The following is an 18642-nucleotide window of genomic DNA, read 5'->3' on the forward strand; positions in this document are numbered from 1 at the left end:
CAAGTCCACCCCGCCCTCAATGTCATCTCTGGACAGCATTCCAGGATTTCCCAAGTACAGCTGGTCACGTCTCTATCCCTACAGAGGTCATTCCACAGAAAGCTACAAATTCTCTACTTTCATTAAACCAAGAACATCTCAGGGGCAGAGGTAGTTTTAGGGTTTGGGGGGTTGAAGATCCCCAATGCCTGATGCTTGAGACAGGTGTGGGGGACACTAAAAATGTTTGTGGAAAGAGTAAGGTGGGGCGTGCTGCTCTAGCCGGTGGCCTGGGGCCAAACCTCATGGCACTGAGACAGCCCCTGTGCTCTGAATCTCTAAGGAGTCCAAGGTGCTCAATTCCACCACCAGCCCCAGCCAACTGTGGCGTTTCAAGTACCTGATGCCCTGCTCCATCCTTGGTCTGACCTGATTCTAGATGAGGTGCCACTTCAAGGTCCCTAATAAGAATAAGCCTCATGCATCTCTTTGGTCTGAACTTCCAGAGAAAGTCAAAGGAGAAGGTTAAATGCATGGTGGTTGGTGCTGCTCAGCTGATTCATGAGTAAGTTATGTCACCTGTGCCTCAGTTCCCTCATCTGTAAAGTGGAGAGGACAACCTATTTAACAAGAGGGACATGATGATCAAATATGTTAACTCATGATGAAATACCCCAGTATCCAACACATAATGAATGTTTAGCTGTTCTTTTCTTTTTCCTCTTAATGTCTGCTCTCGGGATCTGCACTCATCTTTCCTCCAGCTGTAACTCTCAGAAACAATGGGCAAACATCTCTTGTGGTATCCTTACTGCTGAACTGCTGGATGTGGAGCATGATCCCAGCAGACTAAGGGAGAATTAAGGACACCCGTTTCTGTCCCTGAACCTAGAGGCTGGTAAGGCAGGAAGGTGGGTGACTGCTGCCCAGCTCCACCCTGATGCTGTGCCAGCTTTGTTGATTAGCCTGAGGTCAGAGTGTTAGATGTACACCTCCAATACTCAGGTTGTGCTAGGAGTTCAGGAAGGCAGCTGGAAGATTCACAGGGAAATGTTTTCTCCTTTTACAACTGAGTGGAATGCCATACCTCTGGCTTATATTACTCTCACAGAACTTGCATTCTAGAGTGTGATTCCCTGACAGCTGCTTGGAAAGGGAGGAAGCCGGGGGGTGGAGAGTGTATGGGATGAGCCCCAGGAGAGGAAAATGGGGACCAGATGCTCAGCCTCTCCCCTGTGAACACTGGTCTGAGACTCTCTTTTCATACAGCTCTTCTCCCTCTACATCTTCCAATTAGACCTTCTGCCCCACTGACAGTCCAAACCTTGAGTAATCACTGTTTTTATGAAGCATTTACTAAGTGCCAGGCACTGGGCTAGCAGCTTTGCATACAGTTCTCTTGACATCCTGCAGGAAAGATTCTATTTATCACCCCTTACATATCAAGGAACCAAGGCTGGGAGAAGTTTAATATTTTGCTTAATATCCCACAGCTGTCAACGGGTGATCCCAGGACTGCCTGATGCTAACTCCCTCCTTCTCTCCCTTCCTAGTTCTGCCTTCCCAGGTGGCAATCAGGCACACTTGAGACTGGCTTTCCATCCCACCCCCATGCAAGCAGTTGGCAGAGTTGTCCTGCCAGCAGCTGGGGAGGAGGGCTGTATACCAGGAAGCTGACAGCAAAGGCATTGAATCTTTTGCTCCAGACCCTCCTTCTCACAGAACCTTCCAAAAGGGCAGGTGCCCAGCACTGTGAATGCCCATACTAGGTCCTCCAGGGAGGAAGGAGACGGATGTCTCTGTGAGATGATCAGGAAATTGTCTCCACCTACCAACCTGGCTGAACCATTAGATGCAGGGCACCTGCACGCCTTGCTGCACACTCTGCTGGTGTGAGATTGCCACTCTGCAGGCTCTAGCCCTGTGGTCCTCTTGAAAATGAGAAAATTGAGTCTTGGGGAAAGTGATTTTCTTGTGAGCAGCTGTTGGTAGTCAAATGCAGGTTCTTGGCTTCCAGGCCAGAGATTTGTCCAGAGTATACCAGTGCTCACTGAGCACCTACTGTGTTCAAAGTCTGCTCTGGAAACAGGGGAGGTAGCATGAACATAACAGACTTCTCCAAAGCCAGTTCAGGCCTAGGACACTGGGCCACTGCAGTTTCTGTCTATATACTTGGTATCTGCCCTGAACTCTATAGACCTTAAACTGCCATAAGGAACTCAGGCTGCCTTGTCCCCAGATCCATGTCAGCAGGAGCCTTTCAGTCCCTGCAAGAGAAGGGGCATTTCCCAAAATAAACTCACCCATCATCTCCAGGCTACCTCAGGGACCACAGCAAACCCCCAGCCCTAACCAGCCACCACCACAGCGCTGTCTTCCAGAATTCCCAGCTGCCTCTATCTCCCACACTCTTAGGGAAAGACACCAAGCACAGTAAGTCACCAACTGCAGCAACAACTAGGGGTGGTCAGAGGGTACACCAAATGCCAGGCATGTGCCTATGAGGTGGTTTTCCTCACTGTACAGGTTGCTGCTCACACCACAAGCTTCCCATTCCTCTGGTAAACCTGACTCCAGTACTTCCACACCTGCAGCACCAGGGTGGGGAAGTCCAATTCCAACTGTGCCAAGGACCCAAGAAACTCAATTCATCTTGCTTCCTGGCTGTGCGAGCTTGCATTAGCCATCACATCTCTGGGCACAGGGAGAGGACAAGAAGAGATCTTTCAGGATCACTGAGTTTGAAGCTGAAGCTGAAGCCTATTTGCCATAGGCTCTAAGTCCTTTTTAAAGCTTTTTCACTTTCCTTCCTCTTGGCTCAATAATCTCTGAAAACTTACATTCAAAATACAGAACTATATATGGAAGGAAACTCAGAGATCAGACAGCTCACAACCACCAGTTTTTCCCGCATGTGCACACACAGACACACGCACAGACATACGACTTACATATCACTCTCAATCTAAGGATGGGTGGAACCAGACCTTTGGGCCTAGTCACTCACACACCTGGAGACACCTAGCCTCCTGTCTCTCAGGTGCCCTCCTCTCCTGATTTGATGCATGGCAAGTCCAGCTCCTCTTGTGACTGACCAGAGCCGGAGCCAGCCTTCTGTTCAGCACTAAGAAACCACAGGTATTGCGCATACACCCCCTTGTGGCCAAGTTTGGAAGCGCATGTCCCGGAAAGTGTCAGCAGATAACCTCTGGGTTTGCCCTGTTTGTACTCCAAGGAAAAGGAGCCCCAGTAGGACTGTGATGCACCCTCAGGAGGAAGGATAGTGAAATGTGATCTTAAGTCAAAGAGAGTGAAAAAGGGATATGGTAAAGACAAACAGGAAAACAAAAAACTAGAAGGAAAAAAGAACAAAAGAAGTAAAAGATACAGAGGAGTAGAGAGAATAAGGAAAGCTGAGAGGAGCAGTGTTTCTTAGTGGCAAGCCTTTCTCTGTTTCAAAGATAAACACACAAAAATAATAATGAGAAGCTTCTGACATGTCCAGAGTTAGCTGGCTGCCCCAGCAGCCAGGTGGGCACAGAAGAGCCAGACAGGAGAGGGGAGAGGGACCCCAAATTTGACCCCATCACTGCCTGACCTGGTGATCTTTCCAGATCCAAACCTGTGTCTGTATTTCTGAGCTTGTAAAGGGTAGCTAACAACAGTTACTCTCTGATGAAAACAATGAAGACTTGCAGAGAAATCCTGAAAACTGCTCTGAGCTCTCAGATATAACCACCATAGAAATGTATTTTATTATTTTCCTTGATGCAGCAGCCACCCCGATCCTTTGCTTCCTAGTCTAAAAGTTGGTATGTGCTGCCGGACTGCTGAAGCACTTGCTGTATTTCAACAATGCATCAGGTTATCACCACCTCTGGTGCTGTGATTTGAAAAGCACTGTTGAAATGTAAAACATTATTGCCAGAGTAGTAAAAATACCCATGTCCATCTCCTAACCCACTATTTCTTGTCAGGAAGCACAGAGAGATACACAATACAATTCCATCCACTTTAGTAGATTTTTTTAAACGTAAAACTGCACATATCTGAGTTTGACAAAATAATCAGAAACAAAATATCTCTGGCAGTATCAAGTTACCCTCCATATTTGAACAGCTACCAAGGGGGTGATAAAGTTTTTAAAGTCCATTGCTAAAGTGAACACATCCGGGTCTCATATAAAAATGCTGGCTTGTGCTTGTGTTTTTCTTTAGTTAAAACATGAAGAGATAAACCTAATAAAAATGGTTGTGGAAAAACAACATAAAAAATTGAAGTTGTGTACTCTTGCAAGATCATTGAATTATAAAACAGTATTCCAAAACAAAAGTGAACCTATCAGTGACCATCTGTGGACTCCCTATCACTGTAGATTTCATTCACTTTGTGTTCTCTTTTTTTAATATTTTTTTTTAAACTTTTATTGTTGGTTATTCGTTCTCTAACCTGACACTAGCCTTCTCAGTAATCTCAGCCATTAACCCTACTCTCCCTGTATTTATGCCAGGGCAATATATAACCCCTCTTTTGTTGTCAGTGGGGAGAGAGGGAGGGTACTTTGCATATTTAGGCAACCTTGCCAACTGCTTCCCCTCTCAGATGGAGCAATGCAGGAATATGCAGGCTCACTTGGTAAACCTTATCCTCAGAATCAACCCCTTTAGCTCTCCCTCCCTCCCTATTCTCACTGGAAACTGCTGCCTACTAACAGCAGCAACTTTCATTTATAAAAACCACAGTGGTCTATGCAAAATTCCACATGGTAAGTTACCCCTGAATAATAAGGTAAGTTCTTCTGAACAATGGTACTCAGCAGGTGAAGAGGGAATTCATTTTGCCACCCGAAGTTGGTGAGGCAGAAAGATGGAAGGAGTCTGACATGGTAATGACATCTTGCAGCCACAAACAAGCCCTGGGCACTTACTTTTGGGATAAGACAAGAACACATTCATTCAGTTAAGCACAGACAACTTCTCTTCCCGTGAATCTCTTCATCTCAGTACAGTTCAATACAGTAGCCATCGGCTACATGTGGTTAGTGTGTTTTAAGTGGGGATAACATTAGTGAGGAACTATTTTTAATGTTATTTAATTTTAGTCAATTGAATTTAAATTTTAAAAAAGAAGCAGCATCAGATTTTTTTTTTCATTAAATAAAATATTGTAATTTTGGTCAGACCAAAACTATACTTTTTACTTTAACTATTGAAAACTTTTGCACTGGGTTAAGATGTGCTGTAGGTACAAAATACCAGTTTACAAAGACTTGTTGCAAAAAAAAAAAGTAAGTTCTTATTAATATTTTTAAGTTACTGATTCCCTGGCTCTTTTCAAAGTGTTAACTGGCTTCTTAAAAACTTAGTTTTCCAGGTGGCTCTCATTGTTTGTCTTTGGGACAGTGCCATTTTACTGACACTCTCCCTAGGCTCTGCCCATCCAGGGCTGGCCTCCCACTGTGCTGACATGGAACTCATGGAGATGGGAACGACACCATCAATGCGGAGTGGTGCTACCTTCGCTTTACAAGTGGGGAAACAGAAGCCTGAAAGTGGGGACTTGCCCCACAGCACTCAGCTGGCTAGGGGCAGGATGTGTGGCTCCAATTGGTGGCCTTAGCCCTAGGTGCTCAAAGGATCTCCACTGTGGCACCACATCTTAGCATGTAGCTGACTGTGGTCCATGGAATAGGGCAGATGGGGACAGTGGGAGGGGACTGGACTGCCTTCCCGCACAGGCTGTGGGTGCAGGGAGAAGTCAAGTTTTCTGGCAAGAACAGGGAGTGGTTCTGCCTCCCTCCCATACCTCCTATGTCTCAAGTTAGTGCTGGATGTGGGAGAACAGCCCTACCCCACGGAGGTGGGTCCCCAAACACCCAACCTCACTCTTCTACCATCAGTCCACCTTCAGGTGCCTCCCATTGGCTGAGTCCAAAGGAAGCCTGTGCCCAGGGGAAGCTGACTGATGTGTTCCATCGTGATTAACCTCCCATACCACGGGATTGGGCTGACAGGTGGAGAGAGGACTCAGAGGGGCAAGAGGACGGTGGGCACACCACTGTGCAGTGAGCCACAGAAAACCATGTCCCCTTAAATATCCAGCTCTGACTGCTGGATTGCTGATCGGGTTCTCTTTTCTCCTTTTGATGTTTGATGTCATATACACATGGCTTCTGGCTAAGTGGGCACACACCTGTATTCTCAGCAACTAGGGAGGCTGAGGCAGGAGGATTGCAAGTTTGAGGCTAGCCTGGGCAACTTAGTGAGGCCCTAAGTGATATAGCCATACCCTGTCTCAAAAATAAAAAATTTTAAAAACGCCTAAGGATATAGCTCAATGGTTAAACACCCCTGGATTCAATCCCCAGCACCAAGACAAACAAACAAAAAATCCCCCCCCCCCAAAAAAGGAAAGCATAGAGGTCCTTGAGTCGCCCAGAATTTCACACCATGCCTCTCTGGCTCACTGACCACATGACTTAGGCAAGCTCCAGGCTGCTCTGAACCTGCTCCCTAAGCCCTGTCCTGGGGGAAATGGCTGCCTTGCTGGCTGGTTGTGAACACTGAATGAAGTGGTGTGTTCCCTATGCCTTTACCACCCCCTGGAAGCTGGAGACACCAAGCAGAGACTTCAGGTTTTCCAGGGAGCAGGTATGGGTTCAGATCTCAGCGCTGACTCTTGATTTTTTATGTCTCTGCACTAGTTAATTTTTCAGTTTCTTGGTTTCTTCATCTACAAATGAAAGGAAGTGGTCCCCACCATGTAAGGCAGTTATGAGCACTGAATGAGCTGGGACATGAAGAGCACTCACCGTCCCCCACTGGGGTGAGGGCTGAGTGCACAGGTGAGCTCCGTCCATGCGGGATCTCTTCCTCCTTCCCCCTAGGGAAGGGCAGGAATGGTCAGCACCAAGCCCATGGACAGCGCCCTCCTCACCTCCCCCAAGCCTGGCTAGGGATTTCTTCTTTCCCCTTTATACATGAGAGGCAAGTACTTTGGACGTAGCAGCAGGTACAACGGATACAACAGGGCCCACCCCGGGGGCTCTGTGTCCTCAGAAGGAAATCACAGAAACCACACCCCCATGCTTTACCCAAGAAATAATGGGGCTTAGTCCAAGGATCGTGCCACTTGGTAGTTTAGATCACAGCCTAAAGAGCCTGCTTCTCGGCTGTGTGACCTTGAGCCAGTTACTCAATGTCTCCACACCTCAGTTTCCTCAATTGTACAAAGAGAATTCTGTGCAACCTCCTCACTGGGTTACTATGAGGACGATTTTTAGTTAAAATCCGAAAGTGTTTAGGACAGGATGAGGCACATAGGAAGTGCTTTATAAAGGTTTCTTAAATAAACAAAACAATCTCAATTCAGTAAACAATTTTTCCCAGTTGATTGATTTCCTTAGTGTTGGGTTCTGGTTTAAGAGCCAAGGTCAAATCAGAACTGAATTTGTCCAGGAAAGAGAAAGAGTTTAAGTCAGCAAAATCAAGAGGTCATTTATTGATACAATTCACTCAGATCCACTATTTAGCATTCCGTAGCCAAAGAAGATTTTGTTTTGTTTTGTTTTGTTTAATCTCAGACAAAACAAAGCCCTGCCAAGACTCCCTGATCATGAACAACAGCATCTGTACACTGGAAATGGAATTCTGTGTCTCTTACATGTGACGTCGTCAGGTTATTTCGCCTTTCATGAGCCCCCATTTCTCTCTATGAAGTGGGGTGATTCCTGTATTAGATATCCCTATGGCCACAGCAGCCACTCAGTAAGTGGAGTGGTTTCCTTCTGCCTTTCATCCTGAGACTCCCTGAATGACAAGGACTAGTTTGGGGACTGGTATCGTCAGTTAATGAAGCATCAATGAATGTGAAACCATGTGCCCAGCAGGTCTCTTTTTTCTAGCTAAGCAATGTGCAATGATGCTTCTTGCATGTGTAAGAAAGAAGGCTCTTGTTCTACTTTGAAAGAAGGGCTAATACCTAAGAGCCTGTATAAGCTGTATTAGACCTCTTTCTGTTGCTGGACCTAATACCTGAGGGTTTGTAAAGAAAAGAGGCTTACTCAGTTTATAGTTTGGAAATTAAAAGTCTCTGATCGGGCAGTCCCACCAGTTGAGCGTCTGGTGAGAGCCTGAGCAGATGCCGTCATGTGTGCATGCAAAAGAAATCAAAGCAGACAGAAAGTCAGAGGGTGGGGAGAGGCAGTTTTGTTCCTTCATAGCAACCATCTTGCAAGACATAACCAGGGTTCCTTAAGAACTGCCTCAGTCCCTTCCAAGGGCTGTGCCCACGATGACCTAAAGACCTCCCACTTGGCCCCACTTCCTAAGGGTTCCACCACCCCTTAATACCACTCCACCAGGGACCAAGCTTCCAACACATGGCGTGACACACTCAAGCCATATCCAAATTACAGCAGAGGCGTAGCAGAACAAGCATCGACTTTGGAGCCCAGCTTTCCAGTTCCAAGATGTGTGACAGCCTGTATCATGTGACTTCACTTTACTAAGCCTCAGTTTCCTCAACTGTAAATACTATACCACAAAAATAGGGACGTTAAGTAATATCATATTTTAAAAATCGCTTGCATGCAGTAGGTGCTTAGCACATGATAACTGCTATGGTAAGTTCATGTGCTCCTTGAGAAAAAGTAGGCTTCTCATCAAATCAAATAGCCATGCAGAGTGGGTTTAGAAAATCCATATAAATTGCTCTTGCACTGATGATTTATTTTCTAGATTTCCTGAAACATAAGGAGGAATAAAACATCATACTCCAAAGAAATAATGGCACTTCTGCTGAAGGGCTTTTAAGTTTTAATGACCTGAGGGCAATTTACTTCACGTGAAGTCCACTGCTGAACCCCAGTGCTGTGGAAATTGCTTCTAAACAGTCCTTAAAACGCACTGTGAGGCACAAGGTGAGTGGCTGTTGCTGTCATTGAATAGTTTCTCCAAGGTGTTAAATTCGCCTTTTTTTTTGTTTTTGTTTTTTGGTACCAGAGATTGCACTCAGAGGTGCTTAACCACTGAGCCACATCCTCAGCCCTTTTTCTTTTTCTTTTTTTATTTTGAGACAGAGTCTCACTATGTTGCTTAGGGCCTCACTAAGTTGCTGAGGCTGGCTTTAAACTTTCCACCCTCCTGCCTCAGCCTCCCAAGGTGCTGGGATTACAGGTGCGGGCCATCGCAGCTGTCTCACATTCGCTTTTATAACAGACCTCTCAGTTATTCTGAGTCCTTAAAACTTCCCCTGATAAAACATTCATTGTGTTATGATGAAGTCCTCGTTTCCTGGTCCCTAGCCTAGGGACTGGGGGCTTTGAGTTTGACTCCAGGATCTGGGACAGCCACATTTTTCTGCCCTGGATGAAGTGCCTCTCCAGGGCTCCAAGAGTTTCCTCATGCACATGGCTGTCCACCCTCCCACAGGGCTATGTTTTTCTGGAGCCAGAGCCCATAGGCATGCAGGAAGTGTTATCTGAATACCTAAACAAGTGACTCATCACTGTCACAGCCATGAGTCAGTGCCAGTTCTTTTCATGTCATAGGATAAAAGTGTGCCTTAAACATGAGCTATTTAAACCCTGCATGCTTTCATACCCAACATATTTATACTGGTCTTTTATTTTCTGAGCTCTGGTAGTTTTAAATACCAAGAAAAGGAAAACTAGTTGTAAGTAACTAGTTTCAGCATTTAGAAAAAGTACTTTATAGCTAATAGAGAACTTTTACGGGGGTGGATGTGGGGCAGGCTTTATGACTGGGCATTCTTTCCCTGAACTCAAGAGAAGCATCAAGTCTCGGGGCTTTAACAACTATGAGTGTGAAAACAAGTGTTGAATTACTTAGTAGTGTGTTGTATATGTCAGGTTCAGAAAGGCAATTACCTTATAAAAAACTCCACATCTATTGGAGTAACATTGAAATCCACGGGTAGTGTTTTCTATCCTCCAGCAGCTGATACTTAGGAAGTTCAGGTCGTTGTCTCTTCCTCCACTACGATTAGAATTTGTTCAGTCATTCACAAACTGTTGAGGACCACGTGCTGAGCACCGAGGAGCATGTGGGGTCACCTCCTCTCCTCCCCTGGGGAAGACGTGTTAAATGACTAAGCTCACGGGCCAGTATGGGAGTTACTAATGGTGACAAACGCCCTGAGTGAGGAACAGCAGTGACGCGCTTCCATCAGGTGGTCAGGAGAGTGAGGGGCTAGACGGAGATCACTTGGGCCTGAGTCCTCATTGCATAGGTGGGCAAGTGTGGCCGGTCTTGGAGGGAGGCCGGGAGCAGGCAGCAGGTGCAGTCGCCCCTGCCCCACTACAGGCCGCTCCTCTCACCTGCTGTGTGCGCCACGCACCTGTCCCCCTTGGCCAGCTCATCTTCACAGAGAACGGCTGAGCCAGGGTGCTGCTAAGGTCTTTCTGTCTCAGGCAGTGCATGGACTTATTTTTTAAATCTACTCAAATACATACCCCTCAAATATTTTCCTTTTTTTTTTCTTGATGCAATTATAAATCGTGGTGATTCCTTGGGGAATTACTTTTATCCTTTACATCCATCTACCCATCTGTGTATACACATGCACATACATGTTTTCTTGTAATATTTAAGAAACTCCATTCTTCTTCCACCACATGATTTATCCCTGAAATAGAACACCATGTTCACAGGTGCAGCTGCAAGACAGAACAATTGATTGAAGACCCATGGGGGTGAGATTGTGGAGAAGAAAAATACAGCCAGGTGCGCCATGCTTGTCTTAATATCTATGTAACCCGTATCTATATGCAGAAGAGCTTTCTGAAATAGTCTAAAATCATCTGTATTTCATGAGGTAGCAGGGTCAATAGAATGGTATTGTCAATGGTCTGGTCACAGAGTAAGTTCTCTGCCGTCTGCAAGTAATTAATCAAAATTACACTTGAAGGTCTGTTGGCAGGTCTCAACACCATTATTCTTCTAACATGAAGTGCCTTTCTCATCATGCATCTGATCCTTCGGTGCCCCCGCCCTGTAGTGTGCCTGCAGAGGGACCCCCACACGGTGGGCGGAGTCATTGTGCCACAGCTGTTCCCATCTCTGCCATGAGCCTCAGATCCCCCATACTGTCTTCTTGCCCTGGCTGTCTTCTGAGATGTCCCTGTGGTGGCCCCACCACCTTTCCCTCCCTCCCTCTCTTTTTCTTTCTTTCCGCCCTTCCTTCTGTTCTCCCTCCCTTCCTTCCATTCCTTCTACTTCTTTCTTTTGTTCCTTCCCTCTCTCTCTACACCCGTCCATCCTTGTCTCCTTCCAACCCCAAAGAGCAGAGCACTTCAGCATTTTAGGGGGACGCAGGAGCAGGGAAGTGTTGCCCCTTCTGTCCGTCCCTCTCCTCTCGAGCTGGCAGGGCTACAGAGCTCTGGACAGGATGACTCTCGGGCTCCACTCACCCAGACTGCAGTACCACAGAGGCTGACTCCTCTCCCCGTCGCTCCTGCACGCTGCCTGCATCAGCTCCTGGTGCCATCCAGCCACTCAGGCAACCAAGACGTAGAGCCCGATTGGAGCCAGGCTCGCTGCTGGAATTAGGACTCTGGTCTGCTCCTGCTGCTCTGTCTGGCAGCTGAGGAAATAGTCATTTTGGTGGAGATGAGTCTTCTCCTCTCTTGATGCCATGGGAAGTGTCAGGCAAACACGGCTCAAATCCTGACTTTTCATTCATAGGAACGGAGCAAAGTGGGACAAATCATTCCACGCTCATTCCTCCATGTCTTTACCTTAAAGGCGGGGTGCCAGTACCTCCTTGGGTTGCTGGGGGATGGAGGTGGGCTCACACCCTGGTCTCTCTAGGCTCTGACATGTCAGGTGTTGCCCTTTGCAATTGCTGCATGGCCTCCACCTGGAAGTGGAGGCTGTGGGTGGGACCCAGAGTCTTGCATTGCTCCTGACAGGTTCCTTCCCTGCATTTGTTAAGCACCTGCTCCACCTACAGGCTCCCTGCTCCATGGGATACAAGAACAATCTACAGCAGGGCGGGAGCCCTTAAGGAAGCAACCCTCTACTGTTTGGATAGATCATTTAATCCATCTCATTATTTGGTAACAAACTGGGCCAGCTGCAAGCTCCCCTGGATGCCGATGGAAAGAAGGGTAGAAACAGTTTAGTTCAACAACCTGCCTTCGTTTTCCTGGAACATTGGTTAAGAAATAAAAACATCTGCTGCCTCATCTTCATGGCCCATCACCATACTAGGTAAGATAAGAAGCCCTCCAACTCTTTCCCACTTTCCCACAGAAATCCAGGATCCTAGAATCTGCCATCAAAGCCACACACCCATGTGCAGAATGTTGGCTGAACAGGAATCCCAGCTTCCTGCCAATGTCCTGCTTCTGAACGCACAGAGTGAGTGACCACACAGGTGACCACTCTGGCCTTTCCTACTTCACTGTCATCACTTATTCCTACTTGCTTTGATTGACGCACTCATTCAGCTGACATTAATCAGCTTCTCCCTGGTTCTGGGTGCCATTCAAGATGCTTCGCCAAATTACTGTCAACCCAGACAGCAAACCCGTAAGACAGTTACCTTCACTCCCATAGTGCAGAGGAAGAAATGGAGTCTCAGGTGGTTAGGTGATAGGATCAGATCTACACCATTAGTGAGAAGCAGAGCCCTGCTGCAATTCCCAAGTAATACTCCTGTAAATAATAGATGGCTTCCTCAGGATAACACACCTGTCATCCTGGCTACTCAGGAGGCCCAGGCAGGAGGATCAGAAATTCAAGGCCTGTCTCAGCAATTAGTGAGACTGTCTCAAAATGAACAGTCACAAGGGCTGGGGTTGTAGGTAGCTCAGTGGCAGAGTACCCTGGGTTCGATCCTGAGTACTGCAAACACACACACACACACACAAACATTGGTTTATTTATGGTGAGATGAAGGGCTGCCCTCCAAACCTGCACACCCTGCAGTTTTTCCCATCCCAGTCCACATGAAGTTGTTTTTTTATCATACTGTCCCCGCTGTCCTTCACAAGACCATGTGGCCTTTGCCTTCTAAGTGAAGTCCAGAGTTGAGGCCTCCTCCTCACCCACCGCTGCTGACTCAGCAATCTGCCATTCCCTCACCTCCCTGCTTTGGCCTCTGCTCTGGCCTCTGCCCCCTAGAGCATGTTCTCAACTCTGCAGCCAGGGGGCACTGTGGTAAACAGACACAGGCTGTGTCCATCTCCAAAGTCCCTTACCTCCGTCAGAGTAAAGGTCAGTCCAGTCAAGGCCTGCAAGTCCTCTCTGGTCCCAGCTCCTATCATCAGGCCTGTCCTGCCCCAGCCTTCGCCTTGGCCCTTCCTTCTTTGCTAGAGCCCCCTTGGCCTCCGCCTCTCAAACCCTTGCTTCAGTGCCATTTCCAAGTGCTCTAGAGAAATTGAATGAGGCTGGCAGTTTTCATCTTCTGTACTCTCAGATGTATTCCCAGTGCCTGCTGCATAATAGGTGCTTAATAAACATGTGTTGAATAAAGGAGTAAAGCTGAGATGGGTGCTATTCAGTGTCATCAGCACGATATTGTGCCCAAGAGATGCAGGAACATCTGAATGTCAGATCATGGGCATTCTCCACAGGGGAGATGTGCACACAGGAGCTGTGGAAGGCAAGAGTTAACATGATACGTTATTACCAGCTGATATGGCTCCAAACCCCTCAGCTTGGTCATCACCTGCAAGTCAAGGAGAGGCGCCTATTACTGCTTCTGCTGCAGGCATAAGGGAAGAAAGGGAGAGAGAATTCATTCAGTAAGGAAAAGAGAAAGAAGCAGTAGGGTCAAGTTGGGTCCTGACTTTTAGAGTGCAGCGAATCAGCAACCTGGAATCTGACTGACCCAGTTAGCAGACCTCCTGAAGAGGAGTGGGGCACAGGAGATGCCCGTCCCCATTGGCTTTAGACTTCATACTGAATCTACACGATTTTATTGCTTTTTAATACTTCATTGAAATATAAGCATTATCCTGTGTCACTAAAGATTAATAAACCTCATGTGTAAGAATCACTTAACATTCCATCCTACTGGCTGCTAATACGCATGCCTCTGTTTCAACCCACAACCCTGTGGAAGAATGTAATGGTGATGGTTGGCTGTATTCTTATTCTTTTGGATCTGGTGTGTGTGTGTGTGTGTGTGTGTGTGTGTGTGTGTGTGTGTGTTAAAGGTCAGTATCATATGATCCAGTAATTCTTCTGGGAACATACCCAGAATGGTTGAAAGCAAGGACGTGAACAGATACTGTACCCCCATGCTCACAGCAGCACTATTCACAATAGCCAAAGGTGGAAGCCACCAAACGTCCATTGGCAGATGAATGGATAGACGAAATGCGGTATCTGTAATGAACTGTCCGTGTCTCCAAAAAGAAGGTGATTCTGACACTTGCTATGCCATGGAGGAGCATTGAAGACGCCAGGCTAAGGGAGCTAAGTCAGGCGCAGAAGGGCAAGCGCTGCATGATTCCACACATGAGGTCCATCCTGGAGTACTCAGGCTCACAGAGACAGAGAATAGGGTGGTGGGAAACGAGGGTCAGTGTGTAAAGGGGTCAGAGTTTCAGCTTGGAAGGACGATCGGTGTGTTAGCCAGCTCTCATTGCTGTGATCAAAAGACTGACAAGAGCAAGAGAGAGAAGGGGAAGTTCTTTTTGGCTCATGGCTTCAGAGGTTTACTCCAGGGTGCACAGAGTCCATGACCTTGGGACCAAGATGAGGCAGGACATCGTGCGGGAAGGGCATGGCAGAGGAGTACTGCTCGGCTCAGGGCAGTCAGGTCAAGAAAAGGCATGGAACCACACCTCTGGATGTGAGAGGCGACCTTCATAGACAGGGAGGGACGGGACTGAGGCACACTGCCAGAGAGAGTGCCTCTGGATGATTAAAAGAAAAGTGCAGGCTGGGCTCTGGCTCAGTGGCAGAGGGCCTCCCCGCACGTGTGAGGCACCGGGTTCAATCCTCAGCACCCCATAAAAATAAATAAATAAAATAAAGCTCTTGTGTCCATCTACAGCTAAAAAAAAAAAAAAAAAAAATTTAGTGCAAGATGTCCTTGCATAGACATCTTGAGAGGGCCATAAAGCCCAGGAAGAGGGTGATGTCAAATATTTAAATCTTTGTGTGTCGATATAACTGGGCCTCCACATTAAGGCAGTGATTCCAGGAGAGGAGTAATAGGATCAGGCTGGAGTTGGGGTCACCATGCATATCAGGAGATGGGGATTTGGGGTCCTGGGCCTCCAGTCTCCTTGCCTGGGGCTTTGCTCTCATTAGTGGCTGAAACAGTAGGGGACAGGGTCAAATGAAAACGCAGCTCTGGTGCGGGCTGCTTCTGAAGTGTTTCATCCCACAGTTCATTGAAGTAGCTTCATGCAGGGCTGAAGAATAAAGGACGTCTGTGGGCAGAAGCCTGTTAGAACACACCCCTCAAAATTAAAGAGGTTGATGGCTAGTGTGATCAGTGCGGACAAGCCAAGAGAAAGACATTTATTTCAAAGGTAATCCAGGCACCCTAGGTATCAAGTCCCTCTCGTGGCTGCTGTCCTCTGGGGGAACTCAGCATGTGCAGGGCAGAACACAGGGCATCCTCCCGGGGTGTAGATGTGTTTAATATTAGTGAATTTAGCATAACTGTGAGGCAAACACTGAGATATGCTTGTCTATGGTACAAACTGAATTATTAAGATAAACTTAACAATTCCAAAACGGTTCCCTCTGTGGTGGCTCATTTTGTCTTAAGTGCCCACCCCGGTCAGTCTGACTCCTTGGTTGATGGTTCCCTGGCTGCTACTTGCTTGCTATCCCCGCTCCACCAAGCCAGTTCAGTTCTGCTCATTTTTTGTGACTAGCTGGAGGCAGTACTGAGAGTGGGTAAGAGCACAGGCTCTGGGCTGCTTCCTTTACCAGCCAAGGGACTTTGGAGTGGCCCTACTCCTAGCTGGCTTAATTACCTTCTCTGAACCTCAGCTTCAGGTTTCATCTTTCCTAAAACTAGGGTGAATACTGGCAGCCCTTTCATAGGTTGTGATGAAGACCGAATTGTAAGTGGTTCGTATTTTTATATATAAATTAGCGCCATTATCATCTAGGAATACAGCATTTTGCTCTCATGTCTCTGAGTCTTTGAACATGCTAATTTTCTGTCTAGACTCATTTCCCTACGTTGCCACCAACCTTCCCTAAAAGCTCAATCTCCCTGTCACAACCCTGGGAAACTTGACCTAACCTCCTTCTACAAGACCTGTCTCCCTGGTGACATTGAGGTCAGGGGTTCTCTTGGCAGCCCTCTGCTCCATTCTCTCCTGGCATGTAGCCCACTGAACTCAGAGAAGTGATTGCTTCAAATGCTACACACACACACACACACACACACACACACACACACACACACACACACAATTATCTTGAGCCCTTGAGCTTTGGGAGGCAGGGGACTCAGTCTTGGAGAGTCAGTCCAGTATAAGGATGAAGAGTCTTGGGGAAAAGACCACCTGAGTTTAAATACTATGGGTGCCTTTTCTTTGAGAGCTTGGGAAAGTTACTCAACCTTTCTGTGCCTTGGTTTGCTCATCTGTGAGAAAGGAGGCCATGACAGTGACCTGTACTGACTGAACCCAGGGCAATGTGGGCTCTGTGCTGTAAAGAGCCCTGTGTGACGACAGACTAGGACAGGAAGAGGAGGGGAGGTGTTTCCTTTGAATGTGGGTCTCGGCAGCCTCTTAGGTTACTGTACTAAATGGATTCATGCTCACCATATGCTAATGACCATAAGTGTTCGCTGAATTTGTAAGTGCATGAATCAATGACGATAGCAGGAGAAAAAAATCCTCAGTGTAAAATTACAAGGGCAGTGTTGGAAGGGGAGGGTCAAGTGGGAGGCCCTTGTGCTGCGCTGGATGGGTTTTAGGGTACAGACTGATGAGGACTTGCAGGGATCAGGGCTGAATTGCTCTACGTAACAGCACAGGAGAATTGAGGGTGCCCCGGGGCAATCCTGGGGCGTGTAGTAGGGAGGAGAGAGGGCAGAAAGGAAGAGTGGTGGGGAAGTAAGAGAGCAGAGAGCCACATGTGTGGTGCCACCTCGTGCAGCCACCAAATCTCACCAGACCCATGGACGCTACCTGTGAGCAGAATGGGTGCTTATGTGTGCGTTAGTCTTGGTTCTCAGGGCAACAGAACCTGTAGTATGGATCAGAGGAGATTCAACAGAGTTGGTGCGTGCGACTTTGGAGACCCAGAAGTCTCACCTCCAGCAGCGGCAGGCTGCAGACCCAGGAGAGCTGGGGGTACGATCCTATCTGAGGCCAAAGCCTGAAAAATGTGAAGCCACTCAAATTCTATTTGAGGTTAAAGCCCAGAGACTATGGGCTTTAAGGCTGAGGGCAAGAAAAGGGTGCTTCCTCACCAGAGGCTAAGAGAGAACTTCCCCTTCTTCCTCCTGTGTGCTCTAGCGGGGCCCTCGAGGGACTGAGTGATGGCCCCCAGTGTTGGTGAGGGTGGAACTTCTGCAGTCTACTGATTCAAATGATAACCTCTTCCAACAATGCTCTCATAGACAGGTCAAAAATAATATTTTACCAGCTATTTGGGCACCCTTGAGACCAATCAATTGACCCTTAAAGAAACCACCCTCGTGCCTGCATACCTGACTGAATCTGCTCTCTGTTGCTATGGCAGAAGGCCACAGGCCGGGTAATTTATAAATAATCGAACTTTATTTGGCTCATACTTCTGGAGTCTGGAAAGTCCAAAAGCATGGTGCCAAAAGCACCTGGCGGGGGCCAGCATCCTAAGGTGGCAGAGGGCAAGTGGGCACGTGTGAAAGGGAAAAGAAAACCTCACTTGAAAGGGGGCTCTCCTGTGATAACTGCATTTGTGGGGCAGAGCTCCCATGATCCGATCACCTCCTAAAGGCTCCATGCCTAAACTGCTGCACGGGCAATTCAACTACGTTGAACTTCCACATGAGTCTTGGAGGGAACATTCAAGCCACAGCTGTACCGGTGTGCACACACGAGGTGTGAGGAACAGCTGGCTTTCATGCTGGTCAGCAGGGTGTAGAACAGGTTCCACACAAAAGTGAAGCCGAAGAGGATGAAGCAGCTCAGAAAAGGGGCACCCTGGACTTGGCCAAAGTTGCACAGGTAGGTGCCCAATTTCGAGAAAGTAGCAGGGACGAGTCTGACACCATCTCACCTGGGTCTCCCAGGTGCATGCGACCATAGCTGACACCTGGGTTTCTGGAGTAGAGAATCCAACACTGATGTTCAGGGTCAGTCTGGAGCAGAGGACATGAGAACTGGCCAGGAGCTCACTGAGCCACAATCTCAGGGCAGTGCGGACTGAAGGGACACCACCAGGGAGCCAGAAAGAACTGCTGAGGGCCCTGGGCCTGGAGCCTGGCGAGAAGTGTAGTTGAGGGTGTGCAGAGAATGAGGAGGCGCCTCCTTATTACTTGACTTCCTTGGTTATCATCCCTCGCAAAGATCTCTCTTCTCAAGACAGAGGCCAGATCACATTCATCTCTGTGCTCCTGGGGTCTCTTAGGATGCGGGCTGGCATTGAGACACTAATAAGTGTTTGTGGGATGAACAAATTAATGGAGATGCTTTTGTATATAAAACAAGATACGTTTCTTAAAAATTCG

Source organism: Ictidomys tridecemlineatus, chromosome 7, assembly GCF_052094955.1.
Source record: "Ictidomys tridecemlineatus isolate mIctTri1 chromosome 7, mIctTri1.hap1, whole genome shotgun sequence".
NCBI lineage: Eukaryota > Metazoa > Chordata > Mammalia > Rodentia > Sciuridae > Ictidomys > Ictidomys tridecemlineatus.